The sequence below is a fragment of the Lynx rufus genome, unplaced genomic scaffold, assembly GCF_022079265.1.
Source record: "Lynx rufus isolate CCGP_SWC_20201006 ecotype Redwood Valley unplaced genomic scaffold, mLynRuf1.p SCAF_13, whole genome shotgun sequence".
NCBI lineage: Eukaryota > Metazoa > Chordata > Mammalia > Carnivora > Felidae > Lynx > Lynx rufus.
The window spans coordinates 1,802,026-1,811,330 of record NW_025814827.1 but is presented as its reverse complement, the minus strand read 5'-3'; positions in this window follow the sequence as shown (position 1 = coordinate 1,811,330).

Sequence of the window (9,305 nt, the reverse complement as noted above, 5' to 3'; positions counted from 1 at the left end):
CCTGTATTTAAGCAGCAGTAGGGGACTTCATCCCTTTGCAAGGCAGTAAAAAGTTCCCCAACGGGGATGCAATAATTACCAAGCCAGGCAGTAGGTGCCTCTACTGTGTTCTGAGTCTCCTAAAATGGCACTGAGAGGGTGTGTCAAGATCTCGCAGCCTGCAATGGGACCCCCACAGAGGAGTGAGTGGTAGCCACCCCAGCAGATAAGTACATGACTCAGCCGGAGCCTTCCAGAAAACAGAAGGGCAGTGGGTAGATGGAGAGGCCGGGGACCGTGGACAGAGCCCTGGACCAGGAAGCCCTGGACCAGATCCCAGCCTGCCAGTCACTCTGTCTGTGGCCACTCTCCATGCCACTATGTCCTGTTGGCCTTGGGGTAGAAAGAGGGACATGCTGCTTGCCCCCCACGTAACATGTGAAGGGGGCCTAGGGTCCTCTTCTCCCCCTAGCGGCCCTCACAGCTGTCCATGAAGGCTCCAGCGGCCACAAGGAGATCCTCTTGCCCCAGACAGCACTTCTAGACTTGTCCCCAAATTAGCCCCATCTGCCTGGCCCTACATTCCTTAGGCTCTTAGGAACTGGAACCAGAATGTTAGTTGAAGCTGGAGAAAATCTCAGAAGAAGGATCCAGTGTCTTCGTTTAATAATGAGAGTGTTGGGCAAAGCACTCTCCAGCCCTGCAGACGTCAGGAGTGGCCTGCCGGGCACCCGGACTCAGTCTCTCTCACATACACACCACACACACACCCTTCACACACAGCTCATATGTCCTCTCATGCATCCACACCCTCGTACCCACACACCCCCCCACACATACTTCACACACGCACATGTATCACACACACCCTCACACGCTCACAGACATATGTGCCCTTCACAGGCACCTCACGCACATTCTCACACACCCTTCAAAAACACGCCCCCACACATTCCTTCACACACCCTCACACACCACACGCACACACCACGGTGTGCCGCTGCAAAGGGGTTCCATGACAAACAAGCTTGGGAAATGTAGCATATAACATCTCTGGCTTGACGGTTCCCCAAACTGGTTAACATTTAAAGACTCTGGGAAATCCCACAAGAAAGACTGTTTAACTTTGTATTTCTCAAGCTTATTTGACTGTATTCTTTTTTCCAGAGAACACCTTTGAGTCAATTAGAAATTACATTTGCCTGCTGGTAACAGACACCCAGTCCTAACGACCTAAATAAATTAGTTGTGTCTAATACTCTTCCACATCCTGAGGTTGATGGCCCGGGGTGGGTGTGATGGCTCCCTCACTCTTCAGGCTTCATCCTCAACACTGCTATCTGCAGGGTCACCTCATGGTCCTAGGTGGCTGCTGAGCTCCATTGTGTCTGCATTCCAGGCAGGTAACAAGGCGGGGCAGACATGCACGCTCCCTGTCTCCCTATTAGAGAACTTTCCCAGCGGTTCCACCCACCAATTCTCATTGCTCCGATCTGACAGTCACTTTGGGTGTGAGGGAAGCTGGGACGTGTATGTAGTCTTTCGGGTGGACACATTGCTCTAAGAACAGAATAAGTGTTCTGTTACCATAGAGGACGGTGGAAATGAGTAGTGGGTAGACCAGTGTGGTCTCAGTCACTGCTTCTTTGTACTACTGTGTTCTTTTTTTTTTTTTAATTTTTTTTCAACGTTTTTTATTTATTTTTGGGGACAGAGAGAGACAGAGCATGAACGGGGGAGGGGCAGAGAGAGAGGGAGACACAGAATCGGAAACAGGCTCCAGGCTCTGAGCCATCAGCCCAGAGCCCGACACGGGGCTCGAACCCAGGGACCGCGAGATCGTGACCTGGCTGAAGTCGGACGCTTAACCGACTGCGCCACCCAGGCGCCCCTGTACTACTGTGTTCTAAGAACGGGTTGGAGTCAGGAAGAGCTGTGCCCAACCCCTACTTCCTGCCTGTGCCTACTGGCCATGTGACCTTGGAGAAGCTTCTTTACCTGTCTCAGCCCATAGTCTTGTCTTTAAAATAGAGGTTATTGGGGCGCCTGGGTGGCTCACTCAGTTAAGCGTCCCACTTCGCTTAGGTCATGATCTTGCAGTTTGTGGGTTCGAGCCCCGTGTCGGGCTCTGTGCTGACAGCTCGGAACCTAGAGCTTGCTTCGGATTCTGTGTCTCCCTCGCTCCCTGCCCCTCCCCCGCTCATGCTCTGTCTCTGTCTCAAAAATAAATAAACATTAAAAAAATTTTTAAATAGTTTATTATGGGGACCAAATGAGATAAAATACATGAAGGCATTTTATAAACTATGAAATGCTATAGAAACGAAAGGCCCTCTTGTTTTCATTTGTTCCTCAAATAGGCAATACTTCTCTCCCCATTTGACTGAAGAAACTGAAGCTCAGAGATAGGAATTGACTTCTGTAATGATGCAGTCTTAGCCTTGTCTTTGTTAATGGACTGAACCTTGATGCCAGCCTGAGTCTTAGCCCTGACCTTGCCTATAGACTGAGCCTTGATCCTAGCATTAGTTCAAGTTCTGATCTTAGACAGAACCAATCAATGCTGGTTATAGACTCGAGCCTTGATCTTTGCCTAAGTCTAAGCCCTGATCTTGACCTCTGAACTCTAATTAGTAGATGGGCCCTCTTGAACCATCTGGTAGTCCCCAAAGATGTGCACCGGGCTCCACAGGGGGGAATACGGACAGTGCTGATTCCCAAGCCTAGAGCTTCTACATCCCGAGAGGACTGGGCTTTCTCCTATGTCTCTCATGTCGTGGCTCATCCAGATCTTGCGAATCAGGAGAGAGAACAAACCAAGCCTGGGGGCCCTGGTGGGGAGAACAGAACGGGTGTCCAGAGAAACAGGAGAAGCACACAGCCTCCTTCCCCCTGGTAATTTTCCCAGCCCCGACAGCTGTAATGGGGAAGGTATTGAAATTTAAATCAGAGCCCAGCCTAACCTCTCTGCCTGCCTGCCGCCTGCTGCCACTGCCGCCTGTAATCTCAGGCTGGCTATCTCCTCCTGGGGAGAACGACAAACCGACTCGGGGAAAGTGATAAATTTTCAATTTTATTTTAAAATATACCAGATGGGAGATTTTATTGGAGCCATAAATATGTCAAGAGCAATGTTGGTGTGTGATGGGCGATGCCCCCTCCTTGGGGCCTCTCTCCCTGTTTAGAAATTCCATCAGATTCTTAATAAGAGGCTCCAGTTCGACTGCAGCAAAATAGTCTCTATATTAAAGCAATTGAATTTCCATTTGCCAGACATCTTGTGCTTTAAGCTTCCAGGTTCCAGGGGTGTAGGGTTGCTAAGCCGATTCTAAATGAACCTAAACTAATAACTGCACAGCACGCTGGGGGCTGTGAAAGAGTGGGAGGGGTGGGAGGGGAGGGGAAAGGGAGAGGAGAAGAGGGGAGGGAGGGAAGTGGTGACTGTAATCACAGATCGGGTGGGGAAGGGCGGGACCACCCTCACCTTTCCTGCTCCTGGGCCAGCCCGGGAAGAAAATCCTCTGAATAACTGAAGAGCCAGCTCCCTCCAGTCACAAAGGGGAAACTGAGTCCCACAAAGAGGGTTGATGTGGCTCAATGCCACATCCTTCTTCTCCTATCATTGCTTTCTTTGCTGTCTTGATTGATCAGATATTCTGCTGGCCTTTGTTGCGAGGGGAGGGGGGCCGGGAGGGTGCTGCCGCCCCCGGGGTTGGTTGAGGGTAGGGCTGGGAGGAAGGCTGACCCTTGTCCCCAAGACTCTCCCTGGCACCGGGACTCACTTTGGAAGGCTGTGCTCCCACTGGGGTATTTTCATTTGTTCCTGCCTGTGTCATCCCCTGGCCCCCAGCAGTCTTTTCTGTCAAGTCATTCTTTGCTCCTGCAGAGACCATAAGGCTTTCACTCAGCCTCAAGCATCTGGCTCAGATCACAGACTCAAGGACATTAGAGGTCAGAAGATCCAAAGCTGGGGAAACTGAGGCCCGGAGAAGGCACAGAGAGTACAATTCTTGTAGAGCAGTCTAGGGTGGTGCCTACCCACAGCCTGTCTACTCACCCTAACCCAGCCAACTTGAGCCAGGTCTAGGGGACGCCTTCCCAGCTTGACACAGGCCCAGACAATGCCCAGGTGGTGAGGGATGGAGCCTCAGCAAAATATCACCTTTGTTCAGGGCAAACCAGTTAATTTTGCTGAGCTTCTATTCTCAAAAATGGGCATCCACTTCTGGGAACTAAAAACAAACGAAAATAATGGGTGTACTGCTACCTATAACCAAGCGTTTGAGAGCTTAAAGGACATAATCCATGACAATTGTCTAGCGTATTGCTGTCTCCTAGTAAGCGCTCCCAAAATGTTAGCTGTTATTATTCCTTTGTTATTATATGATTATCATTACTGCTCTGGATGCTTCCAGTGGTTCTATGTTCCCCATGGCTCTGTGCCCTCCTGGTTGTCTGACAGGATCCTGTAGATGGTAGCTGCTCGATGCTGACTTAAATAGTCGACAATGTTCCATCCATTGGGACAAGACGAGGCCTCTGGAGGCAATTAGCAGACTCAAATCCTCGTTCTCACTTCCTTGATCTGTGTGCTCTGTGGTTGCTCTGGGCCTCGATTTCTTCCACCGTGAAGTGGATGCATTACCCTTTCGCTGCCTTCCTTTCAAGGCTTTTGCAAGAACCAGAGCTAGAGAACTCTCTTGACTGGCATTCTTCCTACTTCCCGCTGCACGTCTTGTCCCTCCCCACCACACCAGCCTGGGTCTTTCTCAGTGGCCCATGTGCCTGAGCCCCAGAAAGGTCCTGAGAGAGGTGGGGCTGGGGATGGCTCGCACCATCGGCCCCAGGCTCTCCCATCTCTAACCCAGTCATAAGTGTCCAGGGAACTGTGTGCCACCTCTAGGGCCCAGCTGCCGACGAGATCATGGCAGTGAGCACCCGGGGTTCACAGTGGATGCTGGCACTGGAGACCTGATAGTGCAGCTGGAGAGCATGGACGCCTGGAAATCAAGTAACAGAGATGAGGCCAGCCCTGGCCCCAAGGGCAGCAGTGCCAGATGCTGACTGACTCCTTACGGGGTCCTAAGGGACAGTGGTTTCAGCCTCTGAAGGTGGACATGTGCTTCTCTTTAAGGAAAAGGTCCCTAGCTCTCATCAGGGGGCTTCTAGCCCTTACATTGTTCAGAACCAGGAGGTTAGTTCTCCACCCCAGGTCTGCCTCCTGCCCACACATATACCCTCACCTGATGGGGAGAAGATGTGGAAAGAGGGAGCACACACCCCTGAAATCTCCTATATTCTTTTTTGTTTTAATTTTTTAATGTTTATTTATTTTTGAAAGAGAGAGAGACAGAGTGCGAGAGGAGGAGGGGCAGAGAGAGAGGGAGACACAGAATCTGAAGCAGGCTCCAGGCTCTGAGCTGTCAGCACAGAGCCCGATGCGGGGCTCAAACTCACGAACCAGAAGATCATGACCTGAGCCAAAGTCAGACGCCCAACAGACTGAGCCACCCAGGCGCCCTGAAATCTCCTATATTCTGAGACCTTGGACATGCTTCAGGCAGGACAGTGAGGCCTGCCTGCCAGGGATCCCCCAGGGACACCCAGAGAACAGTGAGATGAAACCTTCTAGAACTAGCCAGATCCATAGCAGGTGCTCAGTAAAGGGCGGCTCAGCAGGCACACCCTTGAACGAGCTCCCGACTCTCTCTGGGGTCAGCAACCACTCTGCTAACCTGCACAGTCCCTGCCAGCTCTGCTGTCCTCTGCTTCTGGTGACACCTCCCTCCTTCATTAGAGAGGGCCAAGGACAGTCTGACCGTTGGAAGCTAAGTGGTGAAGGCCATTCCTTGCCATTGACATCTGGCGGCGTCTGAATGGAGTGAACCTTTGCAGCGGGTTCACCAAGTCCTAGGCACAGTGCCACCTGCTCACTGGGCTTGATCTGCGTTGTCCTCCATTTTAGAGATGGAGAAAGTGAACCCCAGAGAAGTTGGGTGACTCTGTCAAGTGTTGAGATCACAAAGCCAGGGTATGGGGGCGCCACGTGGGGCAGAGAGCAGTTCTGTAGGTATGCCAACTGCAAGCCCTTTTCTGGAGGCCATCTATTCAGGAGCTGCAGTCCTGTGAGGGGGCAGGGCATGGAGTGACCTGTTCAAGGTCACACACCAAAGGTAGGGCAGAGGTGAGGCTCCAACCTGTATCTTCCAAGGCTTCATTCCTAGTCCCTAAACAAATAAATGTTATGGTTATTCCTTGAGATACACTGAAATTCATTCATTCGTTCATCCATTCATTTATTCCACAGATATTTGTTGAGCACCTACACTGTTTTTAAGTACTACTCTAAGTGCTGAGGAGGGATTTGATATTGAACAAAACAAAACTCCCTGCTCTCCTAGAGAGGGGGGGGGAGAAGGAGAAAGCAAATCAAAAAGTCAATTACAAAGTTCCAAAAGTTGATAAATCCATGGAGTGCAATGGAGCAGGGTTAGGAGGATGGGGAGGGCCAGGAGGAGTCAGTCTGAAGTTGAGTGGTCAGTGCAGGCCTTGGTGGGAAAGTAGAAATCAAGAGCAGAGACTTGGAGGAGACTTGAAGTTTACCAACCATGTAGACTCTGAGAAAGGAACACGGTATGGAAGTGTTGCCAGTGCAAAGGCCCTGAGGTCACAGTGGATGTGGTATGTTTGAGTACAGCAGAGAGGCTGTAGAGCAGAGGGAGCAGAGGGAGCAGAGGAAGAGTGGGAGGCGATGAGGTGGGAAAGGTGATGGAGAGAGAGGAACACATCACGTAGACCTTGACATTAAATTTGTCATTGCAAGGTGGACCTTTTTTTTTAATGTTTATTTATTTTTTAGAGAGAACGAGAGTGCACACACACATGCAGGGGAGGGGCAGAGAGAAGAGGGGACAGAGGCCCTGAAGCAGGCTTTATGCTGATAGCAGACAGCCTGATGCAGGGCTCAAACTCACAAACTGTGAGATCATGACCTAAGCCAAAGTCGGACACTTACCTGACTGAGCTACCCAGGCACCTCTGGAAGGTGGACCTTTATGGGTTAATACGAAGATCCCACAAATAAGTTGTGGGCTCATCAGAGCCACATGCGGGTTGGGACCAGGGTGGGAGTGGGGACATCCAGCAAAGTCAGCTGTGCGACATGACTTCTCATCTCCCCTGGGGAATCCCTCCCCTTGCCGCCCCTGCCCCCTGCTCTGCTTAGGATGTGTCCCCAGGGAGACCAGGGCAGCTTGGGGTGACAGCCTAGGAGGGATTGGCTGCAAGTCTGAGGGCTTTGAAGCTGCCAGAACTCACAAGGGCATTAAAAACCACTAGCAGGCAGACAAAAGGCTCTGGAGGTCCATGGAGCCTTCTGTGGAAACCTGTAGCCAGGTTGGTTTAGAACTTAAGAAAGGGCCCTGGCACCGTGCCCACTTACCATAGCCCCTCACCACCAGCTTCTGACGATCCCACCTATCTAACCCACCAGCTCCCAGACACCTTGCCTGAGGAAATGCGGGCCCAGGGAGGGAAAGGGCTTATCTGTGGCCACCTGGCAACTCAAGGCCAAAGCCACACAGTTCTGACGTCCAGTTCAGGCTACTCTGGCAATCTCCAGACAGAAGCTTTCTGTGTCTATAAGTGTGGGGCAAGCACAGCCGAGAAGAGGTCGCCACATGCAGCCCTGGCCATATACTGGGGGCAGAGTAGGAGGGTGGACATTAAAAAGCCCTGCAGGTGAAGTTGAAGCCAGTGGCTTCTGGAGCTGAGTGTCTCCTCATCTGCCTACTAGCTGTGTGACCCTGGAGAAGTAGCTTAATGTTCCTGAGGCACCATTCGACCCCATTCTTTTATTTGTGATTTCAGCATGATTAGACTTCTCTCTCAGGACTGCTGTGAGGATGTGAGGGAAAGCCTTGTTTCCTCCCAGGGAGCAGCCCCCCAGCACCAGACGCTGTGGGGAGTTCTGGAACCAGAATCTCAGGGTTCCACCCTAGTCCTGCCACTTACCAGCTCTGTGGCCTGGAGTAAGTTATTCAACCTCTCTGTGCCTCCCATTTTCCAGCTGCAAAATGGGGTTAATAATAGCCCTACTTCTCAGCGTTGCTGTGAAGATCAAATGAGTTCATTTACCTAAAGCATTTAACACAGGGTATTAACCCTAACCACAGCATAACTCCAGGGGGCGCCTTTCACCCCCTGTGCAGCACCCTCCCTACCCTGAATGTTTGGTCCCCCTCTCACTGCCCTTCCTTGAGTTTGAGTGGGCGGTCAGGCAGACCCTCGGGCCTGGGTCCCCAGGGTGGACCCTTGCAGAGGCCCGTCCCTGAACCGAGCTTGCCCCAGCGGCCATCGATCGCAGAGCCTTGGAGGCAGTGAACCAGATGGCGCTTTTAACAGCTTTTTAATGTGATGGAGCTCACTGAGCTTGGAGAGCGGAGACACGTCAGGGGAGGCCGGGGAAGCTTTCAAGGTCAGCCGGCGTCAGCCCGACCTTGAAGTCTGTCCCCTCCTGGGGAACAGCCCCGCCAGCACCAGGAGCGGCAAGTCCAGGGGTTCCTGTGACTGGGGCCCCGGGAGTTTCTCAGTTGTCAAGGAGGCCCTGGGGGCCTGAGCGATGAGGAGGTGTTAAATGGATTAAAGAGACAGGTGGCCGGGACGAAGAGCAGAGCCCAGCCAGGGACAGGAGCAGCAGAGGCCTCCTCCTCCAGAGTGCTGTGTTGGTTTCCTCTTCCTCCTCACACACCAAAAAAATCCCCGAGCAGGAGAGGCTGGGAAGATAAACGACTTCCCCTTCATCTCCTCTCCTTCTCTCAGTCTCCTCAGCAGGACAGCGCCGCTTCCTTTGTCCTGCAGATTAATAAAAATCAGGGTCAGCTCCCTGAGAGATGGCTCAATTATCAGCTCCCCTCACAGAGACCTCGGCCCAGCTAGGCAGCCGGCATCCCAGCCCTGCAGGCTGGGGTCCCCCTCCCCCAACACAGTGTCTCAACACTCCCTAGAGAGGGCAAGGATTCTCCAGGGAAGGCTCCGCACTGTCACCACATTCCCTGGGGCCTGAAGCAGGCCTGTCAAAGCCAGACTCAGCCTCTTCCCAGCTGGGCTCTCTCATTGGCCATTGGCCTCAGCTCCCATGTGTGCACTGAGCATTCTGCAGCTCACACACGCTGCTCACATTATCCTCTGGAAGGTGGGGATTGTCCTGAGTCCTAAGCACAGGGAGCTGGGATGGGCTGCCCAGAGTTGCTGGGCCAGGAGGTAGGGGAGAGAGAGGAGCTGGAACTCAAATTTGAGGGCTGGTTCCCAGACCCGAGCACAGCGGA